Raw genomic sequence first — 18,817 nt, forward strand, 5'->3', positions numbered from 1 at the left:
ATTCAGGTCTGTGCTGCCCAAATTACATACATAACTAGAACCTGACTGAACCCGACCTAATTTCCAACAAGCGAGGAGAAGCATTTTTTGCTATCCATGATCACACATTTGACATGCCATGCAGACATGCCCCACCAGACATGTATGATTCCAAATCTTATTGCTCTGCTGAAAATTTATAAACCAAAAAAAACCTCCCAGATCAATACGAAATCCCAAATTCACAGAAAAATGAAAAAAAAAGACAACTCTGTGTGGTTTTTTTCACTACATGGAAGAAATGTTTCTTATACAGTTTGAAACACGCTGGGTTTAAAAATAGACTTTCAGTCTGATGGAGCTAACCTCTGCCATGAGTTGTTCAAGATAAATGGGCTAGTTTGTGCCCCAGGCCCATAGCAAACACCGCCGAAGAGCACTGCTCAGAAACCCAACAGGAATCTGAGTTATTGTGTGATAAGGTGATATCAACATCATGCACTTCCAGAGCCACACGGCGCTGGGAAAGCTACTTCTATGACCCTGTTATCACAGTATCACTGCTCCCCCAGGCTTTGATGTACTTAACCTGACGAGAGCCTGCAATTATTAAACTTATTTTTGAGATTAGGAAACGGAAAGATTTGTTCTCCTTGCAAGCCATCTCTTGGCCTTGCGTGTTTACCACGAATCACAGTGTTTGATTTAAAACGCCAGCCTCTCCTAGGGTCAGGAGGCTGAGTATACAAACAGCCTGGGTTCCACGTAGGTCCCTGCACATCGTGTTTCTTCTTGGCTGCCCCCACATGTCACTTTGGTCTCCGAATCTCCCTGCGGTCACCCTTCAGTGGCCACTAGCTCTCTCTGTTGCTTATGTGTAGGGTTGTGGGTGAAATTGATGACTGTAACTTCAGGCTTTCATTTAAAATAAAAAGCCTTATGATCCTAGAGGAAAATGTGCAGACTAGAAACAAAGATTTAAACTTGTGAAGGGCAACAAACCTTACCCTCAGCATCTTTTTTTTTTTTTTTAATTGCTTTTTTAAGCTATTGCACTGCTTTTTTTTTTTTTTTTTGGAGTCCAAAATTCTTAGTGCAGCGCCCACAACATAATCTATGGGGAAAAGTCTTCAGCGAGGGGGTTTCGATTCTGTTTATGTGTGTATTGGCAGCGTGTAATGCAGTGGATCTGGGTCCCACAGGACACTGGTAGTAGTGGGGTGGGTTTGGATGGGTCTCGACGTAGATGCAGCACTGCAGAGTCTATCAGGCAGAGGCAGAGGTTTCACCTTGCTTGATTCGGGCTGCCCCTCATGCGTGCACCTGGGAAGACGTCCCCTGATGCTCCAAACTCAGACAGTGTACTGCATAAACCAGCCCAGTAGAAAGAACAGAAAAGTAAGATGAGGTGGGAAGCCCTGCAAACAGGCTGCATCGCAGAATCCCTTTCTTAATAACAATGTCATTTACAGGCTTAAGATAACAATTAAATGCTGTAAGAGGCTGATCCTCCCTATTAAATGGTTTGAAAGGAGTAGTGTACTGGCTAATCCAAAGAAAACACTTTGCCTGTAAAACATGAAGGCTGGTGAAAAGATAAAAAACAAACAGCATGGCTGAATGACAGAGGTAAAAACACCGGCAGTGCAACAGGAGCTGCAGTAGTGGAAGAAAAAGACATATAAAAGATCTAGCAATGTAGTTGGATCATACCTGTGACCACGGGATGTATGTCTACTTGTCCTCAAAATCAAAGGGCTGGAGTAAGTCCAGTTGAAGAGGCTTAAGCTGTCCCCATGCAGCCTTTCCAGTTCGCTCCTGTATCTTGCAGAAGCATCATCCCTCTGTTCTGCCAGCACAAATGTGTCCTGAAACTCCTCATCAACCAGGACAGGCACATGGTTTGGAACAATATTTTTTTTTCCCTGCTTGGAAAAATAAAAACTTAAATCTAGCTGGAAAAATGTGAATCAATGGGAGTTTTTTTTGTTTCGAACCGTAGGTTTATTCTCGTCACTGTTTTGTGCAGAGTAGAGTGGAGATGGTTAAAATCCATACTAAATACTTTAGATAGGAGTCATATCATTTAAGGTTAGTCACCTGAGGGTGGAGGCTTTATCTATAGTCAAAGGGACAAACTGGGCACTTCCTGAAAGTGGTTATCCCACTCTGCTTTCTGTCTGTAAGACAGAAAGGAGGGTGTGCACTCTATTATCTCTCTCCACTGACTGTGAAAGTTACCTAGATCATTAGCTCAAATTTATAAAATTAGCCTCCAGGTGGCTAAAGTTGCATAAAATGAATCCCAAACATAAAACGTTTCCCTGTGAGGAATATTGCTAAACAGAAAAGGACATTTAAACATCCTTTCACATAAAGTAGATGAAAGGTTTTTGCAAAATATTTAAAATTCTAATTTCACAATTCATTTTCTGAGTATGTAGAGCCACGGTTCCAAAATCTGCTGACCATTTCAGGAGCTGACTGTGTGATACCGCAGTCTTTCAAGCACATCGGAGGCTGTCAGTTAGGAAATCCAGTCTAGTGCCAGGAAAAAAAATGCTGTTATTATTCTGCTGCCTCCATTTCATAGGTTGAGTTCTGTTAGCTGCCTCCGTTTTCAAACTGAGACCACATCTGCTTGCTTTGGGGCTTTCTTTTCATGCGTATACCATACTTAGATTTTTTTTTTTGCCAATTTAGTTACAGAAGCACAGCCGTAGTTGCTTTATGCCACAATGGCAAAAAGCTTACAATTTCTTTCCTATTTCCTAATGGAGTAAAAATGCAGCAGGTATAAATTATATTTACACCTTAGTTTAAAGGGTAGCTTAAATGTTTTTTTCTCTTATTGAAATTGAAAATCTAGAAATAAGTTAATATAGGAGACTTACACTAATGGTTTGCATGGGACTGGGACAAACTCCAGGGCAAAACTTTTTTCCATTCCTACCTTTAGAATCATAGAATGGTTAGAGTTGGAAGGGACCTTAAAGATCATCGAGTTCCAAACTCCTTCTTCTTGAAATACTAATCAAATTAACAGCACTGCATTGCAATTAGACCTGGGACTTCTGCAACTGAAGTCTGAACCTTAGGAGCTTGGGCAAAAGGTCTCCTCTCTGAGAACATTACCAAAATTACATTCTCTGTGGGTCAGACCCCGAGGGGATGTATAATTCACTAAGCAGTCAGTTGGAGCTGCACTGGGAGAGCTAATAAACTTCTTGATGACGAGGCCCTATGCAGAGCCATATTTTTGTGCTATAATATGCTACGTAGAACATTGGGTGACCAGAAGGAGCCAGCTCTGCTTCCCCTGAAGTCAGGCTTTCAACAATGTCAGTATGTGGCTGTGTGTTTGGCTTACAGAGGGAAAACATTAAGAAAAGACTAAGAAGTGACCTAGACAGACATAAATTACGGAAATAAACAAAATAGTAGTATGGATAATATAGCTCATTCCTTATACTAAGATTATTACTAAAAACAGGACGCAGGAAGACAGTGAAAGTTTACACAATTTTTTATCAGAGGCTCATAACTTTCATGAGTAATATCAGACATTTCTGATATGTGATATGTGGAGCTGCCTCACATGAAGAAGTAAAAGAGTAACATGTGGCCTGATAAGTTTAAAGAAGTCCTGGGATGCTCGAATCCTTTTGACATTAATCAACTACATTTTTCTTTGAGCTGTAGCTGTATTTTTTTTTTAAGGTTGGACTGGATGATCTTAAGGGTCCCTTCCAACCTAGGCGATTCTGTGATTCTGTATTGAATGCATTGTATAGGTAGGGATTCATTTCTAGGTCCACTAGGAACTCGCTATGTGAGACTGGGCAAACAATTTAATCTCCAAATTTGAGATTTCTTGCCTGAATGGGAGGGACAATAAGTTGATATGTTAAAATGTTAAGATCATAAGCATGTTCTAGCAACTTGTTCTTCTTCTTGTATCCTGTGCTAAATCTCTTTTGTCATGTAGGGAAGGGTAGGTTCTCCTCCTGAAAGAAATCCTTAATCCAGCCACTTCTTGCTCTCTGTTGTTGGTGAATTATAGACATCAAGCTTTGTAAACATTTCAGGGTGATACACATGCTAGAATCTGTGACTTTTTACCTCACCCCTCCCATTTTTTATTATTCTTGTAGTGCAGACATCTTATATCCTCTGTGGCATGTTGATTGTAGGATGATTGACATAGTTAGACTGAAATTCAATCCCTGCTTTTATTGTGTTTATCGCTGATGAGTCATAGTAAAATGATTTCAGAAAGGACTCACAGGTTTGTTGGAGCAAAGTCAAGAGGCAGATTCTCTACTACTGAAAATCAACTCAGTTGTTACTCTAACAAGCAGAAGTGGGTGGACATTGTGGTCAAAATACTTAGCTGCAAGAAAGTTTTTCATTTAACCTATTTTACATATCATTTTTCATAACATAACATCATGGCATTAATTAACAAACTACGGTAGGCAAGATTTTTTTCAGACTTTCACCAAAATACTTTCTTATCATTCTACCATGGTTAATTGATTACAACATGAGCTTTTCCTTTAATTATTAGCCCAAACATTCTATCTTCACAGAACTATAACAAGTTGATTTTTCTTTTCTAGTCCAGTAAGTGGCACAGAGACGATGTACTGGGAGATGGCTGATTTTGATCTGGGGATGTACAGCATGACAAATTGCGTCAGTGCAAAAGTAATTGCTTTATAATTACAATGTCAAAAATTATAGAGTCTCACAGCAGAAATATACCATTCTGCATTTCTTAAATTGCCACTCTTTTCATTGACATTATGTTCAATTAGCTCAGGCAAGGTTACTCTGGCCAAGTCTCAGCATGATAAAACTTGACGCAGTAAATTAAAAACGGATAGGAAATTGTTTCTGTATCTCCTCCAGTACTATTTTCAGGAGTGGGTGAGTTGTACTAAATATTAATGTCAGCAAAAGCAGAAAGCACCTGGGCTGTCCCATGAGTTGACAGGCACCTACGGGTCAATAAACCCATGGTTAGGGTCTGTTGCAAAACGTCCCTGGCCAGAGATAAGAACGCCGTTATTATTACCTGCATTCAGTTGACAGTCTGCTTAGTATTGACAGGGATATTCCAGTTAATCATTACTGAGACAGAACCCAGCCTTTTGTGCAGCTTTGTCCCCACTTCTGAGTCCAACCAGGAAAGAGTCCAGCTCCCACATGTGTGGATGGAGTGGGATCTTTGATGCAGTGACTGTGCTACCAGAGTTCCTGATGGACACCATGTCGAAGACCGGTGCTTGCAGTGGCAGACTACCCAGAGGAGGAGAACATTAGGTGTTCCCTGGGCCTGCTCAAGCATCTCAGACCTGAGGAAGGGCAAACAGGGATCTCCGCAGGGAAAAATTCCCCCAGGGGCTGGGTAGGAGCTCTGTGACCAGACACCCAACATTTCCCAGAAACAAAATGCTGGAGGAAAAATGAAGAAATACGATGCATCATTGATAGTGGTGAATTTTTCTTCCTGGTGTGATTGTCAGGATTTCCAGTTACCTCTAAGAATACGTTAGCCTCAGAAAAGGTTAATGCTTGGAAAAGAGTATGTAATCTCTGGAAGGTTTCACGCTGCAGCCGTAACTGCAGTCAGAAGAGAGTGGGATTAGCCAGCTTCTCTGACTACTTTCCCATTTAGCACCCAGTGATGCCCTCCGAACACCCACATTTTCGTGAGGCTCAGCAAACTGGCAGATGCACAGAATTTAAATCCAAAATCAGTCCTTGAATGAAATATTACAGATTTATTGGTAATATGCAATCATTACCCATTATGATGACAGAATAGCATAATCAAGATATAAAGAAATTGTATTATGGTAATTATAGCTTTCCCTGGATATAGTACCTCAACACAGGTCTCAACAAAACTACAGCTCTTGTTACCAACTGAAAAAGAACAAACTGTTCCCTTACAGAAAACATTTTTTATTGGGATATTTCTGCCTGTAAAATTCATAAGATAGCCTCAGGTAAGGGCTCTTTTCCGGCAAATACCGCCAGCAATTTTCTGGCAATAGTACTAAGCAAGTAAAGGGTGAGTGATGTTGGATTTTGACCTGTCAGCTTCAGCTTTAACTTCTTAATTTTCTGCAGGCAGTATCAACATCAGCAGGCTCTGTGCACAATATTCTGCTTTTAAGCCATGGGGTTATTTTAAGTGCTTTGGGTAAGTCTTTTATGGACATAGCACAGGAATAACAGAAACTTGATCTGTGACCTATAGGACCTTGCACACATCAAAGGTACGTGCCTAAATTGCAAGTAGCACAAATAAGATTAGCATTGCTGTCACAGATTCCTGAAGCCGCTTCAGGCTTGTCACTACTCTCTAATAAATAAGTTTCCTCTAATAAAACTTCCGTACTTGACTCTGGTTGCAGACAGCATGTGAAATGACACCAGTACGTCCAGAATTTATTAAGATACTGTGCATGTGCTGTTTTCCTGAGGCTCTGTTTAAACTACTAGATGTCCAGAATCCTAGGTAAATGCCTGAAGTCCTCAGAGAAATCCAGGACAACACTTGATAAAAAAAGAGATGAAGTTCAGACATGGCCATGCACATTGCTTTTTAGTTTATTTCCCCAAAGGAAAATCAGACTGCAACATATATTTCTTTTCCCCTAACTCCATAGTATTTATTATAACAGGTTTCTGCTCTGTTCCTAGTGAATAAGGTATTCACCATCATCATATAGCCCTTGTGGTTGAGAATGTCCGTGCAGGATTGCTGGTGACTAAAACACATGCCTTCCTCAACGCTGCTCAGCATCACCATTGCTGTAGCTCTGCTGCTGCTGCTGGTTATTTATTTCCCACCTTATTCCTGTCCTGGCTCCTGCCACTGCTGATCCAAAATGGCAACAACTTTCCCGAGCAGGGTGCTCTGTACGGCCGCTTGTAACTAAGCACTGCAAAGATTTGGTTAGTGCGTTACATGCAGTCAAACACGTCCCTCATATCCTGAGGCACTTTGTCTTTCCTCATTACCAGATGATTTATAATGAATGAATAATGAATAAGGATAGGCTTTTTGACTAAACTGAAGTCTTAGGCATGACTCTGTGAATATTTCATTCCACGTTTGATCCACCTCTTCATATGAATGGCCATTAAATAAAATGTCTAGCAACAGGTACCATTACAGGATCTTATTTTTGTATTATTACTGCTTTCTGCTTTTTCCAAGATTTTGGGCAAAGGCTGAATTTTTCATATGTACAATTTTGTCATAACTGTGGCGTATTCCAACAACATTTAACCTGAATTCGTGTCTTCCCCACAGTGGCAAGCATGAGTAAAGTTGAGCTCCAAGGCATATACAGGGCCTCACCTCCATCTGCGGGAGCTTCCTTGGGGTGTTTTGTCTCTAGGGCAGGATGGACACTGCAGACCTGCTCAGCTTGGAGCATTGTCTAGAAGTCTAAAGCAATGGTGGGGCCAAGGAATTAATTTCTTTGGTGCAACATACAGATTTGAGTGATTTAAATGTGGATGTAGAAGACAAAACTTTTTGAGTTGTGCATAAAATTCAAGGCATTGCATGTGCATTTTAAAAGTCTTCACACAATGGTGGCCAGCTTGTTTCATCTGTTGCACCTATTGCCCGTAGATTTTGAGATGCTGACCACAAAAGAGGCACGCAAATTTCCTCGTGGGTGAAAAAGAGTATTTTTCAAACTCTTTTCCAAGCTGAATCTTACCTGGCAGCTCACCAGTAATGATGCCTTCATCAGATAGACTTCACTGCATGCTAGCATCTCAGTGGGAGGTCTTCTCAAATCTTAGTGAAGCAAACTGGTTTCTGGAAAGAGCAAAGAAAGCATTGTTCGTATGTGCTGCTTGTTGCCAGACAGATGCATATCCAACACGCAATAAATCAACTTGGTACAAAAGGAGCACTGGTAGTTGCTTTTCTACAATGATTTTCAAAGGAGATTTCTTTTATACTTCCAGTCTGGAGCCCCTGAGGCCCCTGAATGGTCTGCACTGCACTGCACTGCACCACTCAGGTTGTGCCCATCATTTGCTGTTTCCTGTGCCCCAGCAGTATGTCTCTTTGGTGATTTAGTACCGTACGACAAAACAGCACACAGTAGAAAGAAAGAGCGCTACACATCCTCCACCACAGCTCTGAAGCATAATTCAGCTACCTCTAACTCATCCGATGAGATGAGTTAGATCTAACTGATCCGATGAATCAAACCCAAAGACTCCCCCATTCCATGAAAATATCTTCTCTGATGACATTCGGAGTTCAGAGGTCAAGTTTTAGATGCTGTTGATTGACTTCTGAGGACCAGAGGCATTTGGAAACACTTATCGCCCCAAAAAAGGAGAGAAAACAGGACCATAAGATTGTCTGGGCTCAAAGATGTTTCTAACAAACAGCAGATACACTGCAGTCTCTTGCAGGTCTGCAATTGGTAGATGAAATCTGAGGTGACTGTGACGAGCAGTAACTCATCATAGTGGGTTGCAGTAACGAGAACATTTAAACTAGTAGGAACACGCCTAAAGAAAACAAACATTTCAAGCATTACTACAAACAGTGAAGTCTGTTTCTTTCTGTACACAAAATTAGGAAGGATATTGTGACATAATAGCAGCCACTGGGTGAGACTGTTGCTCACTACCCACCGTCGGCGTGAGCTCTGGGTTACAAGGGAACGGCACCCTTAAGAACTTCCTCTCATCAACAAAAAGCAGGAGCAACCAGCCCGAGCGAGGGAATAACACTCCATGATAACTGGGTGTCCCAGTCACAATATCAGCCAGAATGAATACAATTGGATGTTTTTAGGCACACCAGCACTTTATGTAATGTATATGGTTTATGTGAGCACATAGTTTTAAGTCGCCTTTTTCCATACATTTCTATTCACATGACTGGTTATACAATATAATATAATATAATATAATATAATATAATATAATATAATATAATATAATATAATATAATATAATATAATATAATATAATATAATATAATAAAAATGTTTTTAAGATGCCCAGAATTTTAAGGTGATTTCTTTTTCTTATAAATTAAATCTATTTGGTTGATTTAGTGAATAGAGTAGATTGTCCACTAGACTGACAATTTTACCAGGGGAGTTGGATTAAGTTTATAAAGTGGCTTTGCATTACATACCAGTTCTTCCAGAATCTAGGAACTGGCTGGATTCCCACCTCATGATTGTTCATATTCCTTATATTCAGTCATACACCCACATAAACACTTCCAGTTTCTGGAGGAACTGAGAAGCCGCTGCAAGTGTTGACATTTTGAGCTCTTGGAGAGTGTAGGTGCAGGTGGAAGTCATCAAGGATTTAGAAGAGTGCTGTTACATTCAGTCAGACTAATCAGAAGTTACAGTGACATTGCTAGCTCCTGGTGACTTGGCATCATGGTGTTCCCAAGTACCATTCTCTGGTGACCCAAAGCAATGAACACTCAATCCGTAAATTCTGAAGTCAAATTAATACTTATGATAAATCCAGAAACTTGAACACACTTGAACTAGGAACAGATTTAGCTTACAGATTCTACCAGTACATTGACATACAGTCTGAGTTATTTCAGTCTTCTGTCTCCACTCTCCTATTTGTAAAACAGAAACAATCTCAGTAATATACAAGTAACCACTCATTAATCAGCTCTGCCCTCTGTTCTCCAAAAATGCAAATTCTTCCTTCTGAACCATGCAACTACGAAAGCAAGAAAAATCTATCTATCTACTGAATAAAAGACTTCTAGAATATAATTTTAACAAGATGTGTGACACTGTAAAACTTTTAATTGTGTGATTTTTTTTTTCCCCTCAACTCTAGCTTCAAGTACGTTCAGTCCTGCATGAATACATAAATGCATCTGTCGCACTTGTAAGAGTCAAAGAAATAGATAAACTTGTTATTTTTTCTGCCTGTATACCACATTACATTAATTTCTATGTTGATTACTGGATTTTGCTAATCATAAGTTTTCATGTCTACACAGAGGATGAGTTCTCATCTACCTGACTTAGTGTCAGTGGTGAGTATTTCAATAATTCAGACTTAAAGAAAACTACCCAGACCAGCCTTTCAACGTCCTCCCAAACAGAATGCAAAAGCAAAAGGGTTTATAATCATAGAATCATCATTTGGGTTGGAAGGGACCTCCCAAGATCACCTAGTCCAGCCCCCCTGCAATGAGCAGGGACATCTTCAAATAGATCAGGTTGCTTATTCTGAAGGTCTTAAGATGGACTCATTGAGCTGGGCCTTTTCTCGTTTCCCTGCACAGAGGTGGATTTCTCTCCATATGAATGAAAGTCTTCGGCATTGTTTTGTTTCTTTTGCATTCTGCTGACTTCAACTAATGGTAGTAAAGCAGAAAAAATATTTAATTGCAGCACCTGGCTAGCATTCTGCAGATATGTGAAACGTGGCTAGTTTTTGTTTAGAACGTTCTAAGAAAGCAAATCTTTCTGATTTGATATGTAGCAGAACCTATTTCAGCTCTACAGGAATCATGAAAGGCAATTATCTTTAGAACTGCCAAGGACACTTACAGACACATGATGGCTTCATCTGCTTTCCAGGGTTTTGATCTTGTCTGTTGCTTATATCACACCCTGAAGAGCTCTCAACTTTCTCAAAAGTTGTAGTTCCATAATCAGAAGGCATAAAGAGGATATTGGTCAGTTCTCTTGCGCTTGCATGGCCCCCCACCCCCTCAAAGTCCCCGAACTGTTCCCATTGTCCAAACTTGAGCAATAAAGAGGTTTCTATTGTTCATGCAGCAATGCCCATTTTCTCTTTCTCCACTCATCTTGCTATTTCAACTCATAATGACAGAGCCTTTACCTTTCTCTTAAATTTCCTCACACGTTTATTGCCAGGAAAAGTAACACTGTGCTATTTATCTGAGCAGATCAAAGCTAGTGACTATACAAATACTGTTCTCAATTAATTCCACAAATTGTTTGGATGAAAAGCTAAGAGTAACTCCTTGTGTCACACAACTATCTAACAAGAAAATATTAGGAAGTCAATATTACATACTGTATGGACCAGCAATGCTCTCAAACCAGATATTTCAGGCAAATATAATGGAGAAAGGTATGCTCAAAACCAATCATCGTTTGATATTGCATCATCAAAGCATATGTATTGCCTAGTAGAAGTACTTCTCAATATGCTGGCAGCCACCGTGAAGAGACATGAGCTGTATATTCTTGGTAACTGAAGAACTTTCATATCCTTCCCTCTAGGTACCTTCCCTCTGGGTATCAACTGCTGAACTCATGCAGTAGTTGTGTCTTGTATTCATGAAGAAGCCTAAAAGAGTGTGGAAAGAGAGAGCTGCTGATAGAGATTGTTTGTGTCTTTGCTACTTTCTCCTTTGGTCCTGTTTTCAGAGAGAGATTGATTGTGTCTTTGCTACTTTCTCCTTTGGTCCTGTTTTCAGTTGTTCAATTAATTCTATTTGCAAGCAGTTAATTATTTTGCCACCTCTGACTTAATAGTAGTAAATTACAGTAGCTATTTCAAAGAATCCAATTAATCCTAATGATAGGCTATTAGCCAATTTGACTTCTGAGTAGTACTTATGTAAGTCCGGAGGAGCCCCATTAGTATTAGACATGTGTCCCTGAAAACAGTGTTCTTCTGTAAACGGGTGGATCTCAGGAGAAAAACCCAGGGCCTCTCAAGAAATGCAAAGCCAAAGTTTTCAAATGCAAAGGAGAAGCCAAATTAAATATTCATTTGGCAAGAGATAGGAAGGGTGATATGAAGACTAGTGCTCTGTAAGAAGGTGAGTTAGTTTTCAACTCTAAGTAAATCTTACCCTGCTTTCCAAAGACGGAAGCCAATATACTAAAAGAAATGTTACCTATGCTCTTGCCAGAACTGTCTACAGGAGCAAGTATGGGACAAATTCAGATGAACCACGCAGGCATGATCTAGTATCACCAGCTCTTAATAAAAGCTTAAATCCAGGCATTTAGGTGACTTCAGCGCTGCTGGGTACAAAACCAACCAACCAACCAAAAAATTAGGAAAAAGAAATGCCTACAGTTTTTAAGGGGAAGGGCTCAAAAGGCCAATAAGCACATGCCAGTTCAGGAGTTTATAATGACTCACCAAGCCTCATTAAATCTGCTCTAATACAATTCTGGTTTGGGGTTGGGGTTTTTACTTTATTTTTTTTCATGTGCCCCTGACTCATACTTCATCTCTTCTTCTTAGAGAGGAAGGAGACATAAAATTGTGTGATGTGCTTCTGGAGCGATCCTGGTTTGTGTCACAAAGGGCTATAAAACATGTTGGTACTTGAATATGCAGCTGAAGATAAGGGGTAGGCTCATAATGTCAAGCAAGAAATATTACATGTGATGGCAGTGGCATCCAGCTAAGCATTGCCAGCTTTTGAAGAGGGAAACTCTATTGGAACTTTGCTTGAAAATGTACTCCAGCTGGTTGAGAAAAAACTACATACTCATGTTCTGAGAAGACTTTTTAATACCATGACAGGTCTTTGTTTTACTTTTGGTAGTAAAATTATTGTATGTTAAAATAGGTCTTTTTTATTTTTCTGCATAATGTAGCAACATACACTATTCTTCAAAGTCTTTTAATTATGGGGATAGAACTTTTTAAAATATAATTTTATGAGCCTCCCCTATACTCTGAATAAAATACATTGAAATCAAAGCAGACATAAATTACCAGTCTCTGATTTCTGTGAATTATGTTTTTATTCATCACTAAGCATCACACCTACAGAATCTCATGTAATCGTTTCTTTTTGCATGTACATTTTCTCTCCTTTTAGTTTGAGAAAACAAGTCAACTTTACAAATGCAATTTCTATTAATCCTGCTCCCATTTCACTGCCTGGAACCTCTCCCTCCATTTTACCAATTTGAAGCACTCAAAGGTCATGGCTCACCCTTAGGAGATTAGGTTAGCATGCAATTTTTAAGCAAGTAATAAATAGGGAACTCTTTGTATTTTGCATTTGACTTTCGAACTGCTGATGAGGACTTGTCTATGTTTTTAACCCTTACTCATACCGGGAGGGCTAAGGTACGCACATTTTCAGAGGATTCTGTGGATTGTAGGATAATAGAAACATCAAGCACAAGGACATTCAAGATAAAAACACTGAATTTGAAGACTTCGATTCTATCTGTTAATAATAAATCTGCCTCTCTGAAAATAGCAGTTCTCCTGCTTTTGTTTGGACTCCCTCACTTTTAGTTTTTGTTTTGCCTTCTCTCTAAATTACAGTTGGAAATTGCCTTAACAACTGATTCTCCTTCAGACTTGGGGGACTTCAGTAAATATTCTCCCAGCCCCCTGCCTAAGTAAAACCAGCCACACCAAAATATTAGTGATCAGAGCACGAAGTGGTTTAAGATGGTGAAGAAAGCCACGTCTGATTGACCTTCTGAGAAGAGTCTGGGCAGCAGAGTGTAATTACCCAGCTGGACACTGGCCAGGACATCATCACCTAACATCTTTACTCTTAAAACAATAGTGACCCGGGAGCTCTAAGGACTCTGTACAACCAGCAGCCTGATTGTTAGCCCAAGTGGAGTGTCGTTATCCCAAACACCACATCTGCAGCAGCACACGCAACCCCTAATGCTTTGTGTGAGGATTTTTTCAGAGACAAGATTTCATCTGAAATCACACACAAACCACTGTCCCTAATGCCCCAACTTTTTCTCTGTCCACAAACTGGCCTCTTTAGCCCACTTCTGTGTCATTTGCACATGTGAGTGAGGAATACAGAGTCTCTGCGATCAACACTTAACTGGAGTCCTCCCTATAGGACACTAGGGACTATAGGCTGCCACACATACAGAGCAAAGACAATGTTCATGCCCGTAGGCATAAGAGACAGGACACAAAATTCCTTGGAAGCTTGCACTGCAGGGAAAAACTGCAGCCATCCTTTGGAAAGCCCTTTGGAACAAGGAGTAGGAACAGAGCTGCCATGGCACGTACATCTGTAGGGATTCAGCTGCTGTGGAATAGCCCAAAAGCATTCCAAGATTTTCCAGGGAATCACACCACCTCTACAGTGACTCTGGAAACCACGTTACCTTCAGGCTACAGATGAAAAGGAAACAATATTATTTAAATAATATTCTATTATCTCAGCACACTCATTACATATAATTAGGGCACATATTATGGATGTATAGAATACATTCCTGCTACATATAATATTGTAATTCCTGGATTTTAAGATTCATCTTAACATCAAACTTTCTGGCTGGCTGGAACAACTCTCCTCTTCCTTGGCATATACAAAGCACCAGAGAGTGATTATATGCGCACACTTGCAGACAGTTTTGAACATGTTGCAGGCTCTCATTATATAAAAAAATCCCTTTGATGTGTCTGATTCCTGCCTGGAAATCAGCGTGAGACTCCTATGGTCCACTGGAAGTCTCAGGTTAATTAAGTCTACCATTTCTACATGGGGCCTGCTATGACCAGTGACTGAGGCAGCCAGGTAGCAACAACTTGATGGGAAGTCTTCACAGTTCTTCTGCCTACTCACTATCACTTCTTTGTCTTAAAACAGCTGTTTCAAGTGGGATCGATAAGCAACTTTGGAAGAAGTTCTAGCAGCTGAATAAAACACATATTTTACATGGATAGGAGCATGTTTCCAGAGAAACTTGTTATGTGAATCCTCGTTAAAGAGATAACCTGGACCTCATGCATCCTTTTGTGCTTGTAATAGCTTTACAAACGGGTAAAAAGCTTTGTGACATGGCCAGTCCCCTCTCTTTATGCGTGACCCTGCATTGTCTCACTGCGGCACCGGCAACGGAAGGAACAAGTGAGGCACCTGGTTATCCTTTTGAAACCTCAAGGTGTTCAGTGTCTGATAACTCGAATCCTACTAAGATTCTTGCACTCTGCCTTCTCCTCTCTGGACCTTTGAAGTGAGGTGATGACTGCAGCTGGGGTTCAAAGTTCCCCTGTTCCTTCAAGGGAGGGAGAGGAAAGAAGCTTGAAGATGGTAGAATATAGGAATACCTACAGTGGTCTTGAGCTCCACAGGATTTGTTACACCGTTTACAGTGCTAACAGGCAGGAGCCATGCATGCCCCAGCCAGGGATGGGATGATACCACCACCTTAGTGACAAGATTGCAAGGAACCTCTGCAGGCTGGAACCTGTTGGATTTCCCATCCTTGAAGCTGGATTTTTCCATTTGATCAATTCCCGGTGTGGTATCAGTCTTGGAAATAGCCTGGAGGAGCAAACAATATAATATCTTGAAATGGAATGAGAACCAGGCAAAGGCACGGGTGAGGTGCAGCAGCTACCAACAAGTATTGAGCTGCCTTGCTCAGGGCAGCACCAGAAAAAACCAAGGTAAAGGTGGAAAAGGGAGTGGAATTTATTATCTGGGTTCAGCTATGTCTACACGGATTGAGCACAGCAGTGTAAAATGTGTCTTGTCTGAACACTCAGCTGCCACTACGGTTGGTCAAATTCAGGTGAGGTGATATCAGGCGGTAGGTACTCATTGGCCCCCTCAGGGGAAGAGGAGGGTAGGGCTCTCCTGGAAGCAGGGAGGTTGAGTCACTCAGCTCGGTTCTCCTACAAGCAGTCATTCAACATGTGAGATTAGATATGTAATCTGTACTGTTGCCAAAACGGTAAATGAATAAAGGAGGTTGCAAAAGGAGCGGAAACTCATTCGGATGAAATTGTGTGTGAAAGCGGGTAGAAAATACACCGCAGAAAATAACAAAAGAACAAAAATTTTCAAGTTAAAGGAGCTGAAATTTTACAGATTCTTAAGTAGTACTGCATTGCCAGAACTATTTCCTGGGCATTAACAATGTCTCCTCATTTCCCAGTAAATACAAGGATACATCTAAAATTTGCTAGGTAAGACTGTCATATATAAAAAAAAAAAAAAACAAAAAAAAACCAAACAAAACAACCAACTCTTAGCTTCCAAATTTTTCTCTCCCTCTTTTTAAAAAATCCATTTTTTTGGCTCTCTGAAGTGTGGTGAGAGTTTGAGAATTCATGGGAGTATGTGGGAGTTGGGTCTGCCTAAAAAGATCATCCACAGTATAAGGCAGTTACCAAATGTGTAAGTATTCCATATTGCAAGAGCAGGGAAACTCCCTGAAAATTCTTTCTCTCTGAAGCTAGAACAAGTTTCCTATCTTCAAAAGCCTTATCCTTCTTTCAAAGTAAATATTCAAATTATAATACCCAGGGTTGTCTGGAGAAACAAACTACATTGCCTAGAAAGTAAGCTACTTTTTCCCAAAGGTATTCCTAATAATTTCAAAATACCTAGAAGTTAGCTGGATATTTTCAAGAATAAGTACATTTAGTTCTTGTGCAGAATGATCTAGTCATGAGGCATGAGAAGGGGACCACTAGAACTCTGAAGCCTCTGATTTTCACCCCGTTTCCTCTCAAGGTCATTCAGTCTTCCTATATCCCATTTCTCCAGGTGTAAAATGGGGCTGATTTTTCTATAACTCAGGTTGATGCTAAGAAGGCAGAGACCCTTATGTTTCCAACATGGTAGGACAGAGGACATGGGCTGCACAGGCATAATTTAAATCCATTCATTGTTTTCCTTCAATGTGTTCCTGCCTGCCCTGCTATAGAAGGTGCTAGAAGAGTCACTACCACCATTATTCCAAGTTATGCAAACATGAAGTTCTGGCGCAATGACAACTGGTGCACCTGGGGAAGAGAGGTACAGAATCAGGCTCAGCTGTGAACGTTTTCATAATGACCACAGATCCTAAGATGAAGAATGCCAGGAAATGTTTTATTTGACCGAACCAGCTTGACTCCAGAAGCACCAAAGTTATACTGACCTAACTGGCGCTGTAAGTGCCCAGAAGAAAGCAACTCATACGTAACTGCTGTCAAGCGACCACTTTGTAGATGTAGGACTGAAACACAAGGCTTGGTGAGCGCAATGAGATGCACTCAGATGCACTTAGCCATAGACCTGTGGTCTGTGCAGTCATGGAAAAGGCTGTTCATGAAGTTAGACCCAGATATATGTGCCTCAGACCCTGCTATTCTGAAATGTGTCCTTCTGAAGAGTAGCCAAAACTACATACCCATGGAAGTTAAAAATCCATCCTTTGGCTGAGACAGTTTTGAGATCTGCACTCTCACATTAGCCCACCTTCCAAGGAAAAAGGCTGCACAGAAATCTCCTGTTTCTCCTGATGCTCCGTGCTGTCCTTGTAGGATACTGGCACAACTGCATGCATCGCAGATGAAATGCACCCAGGAACTGTTGAGATCGAGCATGTTTTCCTCCTGTACAGGGTCACACGTGAAGATAAAAGTCAGTCCTGAAAAAACAAGAAAAAAACCCAAGAAAACGAGGCAACAAAATTATGATGCATCCCGGGAGAGGAGCACACAGCTCTATACCGTAGGTCCAGGTGCTGACAGTCCTGCACACGGAGATGGAACTCGCAGCTCTGGAATCCCGGGCTGGAATTTGCTCTGGGATATGTCCCTGGCTCGGTGTGCCTGGCTGGCCGGCAGCCACAGGGCGAGCGGTGCCTCCTGGTGACTCGGAGCAGGGCGGATTGTGCTTCGGGCAACAAAGTACTTATGGCAGTAGTCATGGGGGCAACAGCAGGTACGGGCAGTTAGGATTGGACATTTTCCAAAACATCTGGAGCAACTGAGCCTCTTAAGCCAGCCCTGCCCAGTGCCCTGTTTGTGATCTGGGACTATTATGCAGGTGTCTGGGTACCGGATTAGCTATTCATAATTACTTACTACAGCGTCTGATTGCCTGAGCCAAACGTACGCTCCTAATCCTTCCGCTGCATCTTTTGACTTTCTTATCTCAACGATCTTCCAGTGCAAAGTGGTGTAGGCCAACACACGGTGTCTAGCAGCTGGAACTCACCTGCGCATTTAATACGTAACATATCTACCTTAATAATAAGGAACCGGTAGCTGGTTTTCCACCCTGCTTCGCACCAGAATGGCTGTGTCTTCCAGGCTCCACAGGAGTTAGTACTGATGCCCTTTTTTACTGGAATTTTGCTTTGCTGTGGGCATCAGTCCAGCAGAAATTATCCTGCACAGCCTGGTAATGCCCGGTGTTTCTGTGGGACATGCAGAGGCTGGAACTACAGTAAGAAGAACCTGTTTCTTTTTCGCCTCTCAGACTTGGCAAAATACAGCTGAATCCTTCTCAAAACCAGTTTGCCTGACTAATAGCAGCATTCCACATTTAAGGTATTAGTCAAATAGACATCACAATATTGTAAGTAGCAAAAAAATGTAAGTGAATACCATATGAGAGCCTTCAGAATACTGTCCTCTTTAAAACGCTGCAGCTAATGCCTGAGCTGATGCCTTGCCTTCTTCCCGACTGCCAAAAATCATTTCAGCCCTGTGTAAGAAGGCTTGATCCCCACTAACAAGGCAAAAAAAAAAACAAAACCCACAAGCTGTGCATTTAGTAGCACTTTCCTCTTTTATTGAAGACTTCCATCTAAATTTAAGTATTTTTTGCTAAGTTAATTCTTCATTGTAAAGAAAATACTAACTGATATTAAATAATGGCATGGGCCTTTATTGCTGTAGCAACAAGAAAGAGTAGCATTAAAATGCCCTCCCCAGATGTGGTCATTTAAATACTAAGTGAGTATATATGACAATGAATAGAAAGAAGGAAGTGGCAGGAGGTGAGTTACTCATAGCTACCCTTCTTAAAAATATTCTCTCAAATATTCTAGCAAGGAGATAATTACAG

The sequence above is a fragment of the Numenius arquata genome, chromosome 5 (assembly GCF_964106895.1).
Source record: "Numenius arquata chromosome 5, bNumArq3.hap1.1, whole genome shotgun sequence".
Classification (NCBI taxonomy): domain Eukaryota; kingdom Metazoa; phylum Chordata; class Aves; order Charadriiformes; family Scolopacidae; genus Numenius; species Numenius arquata.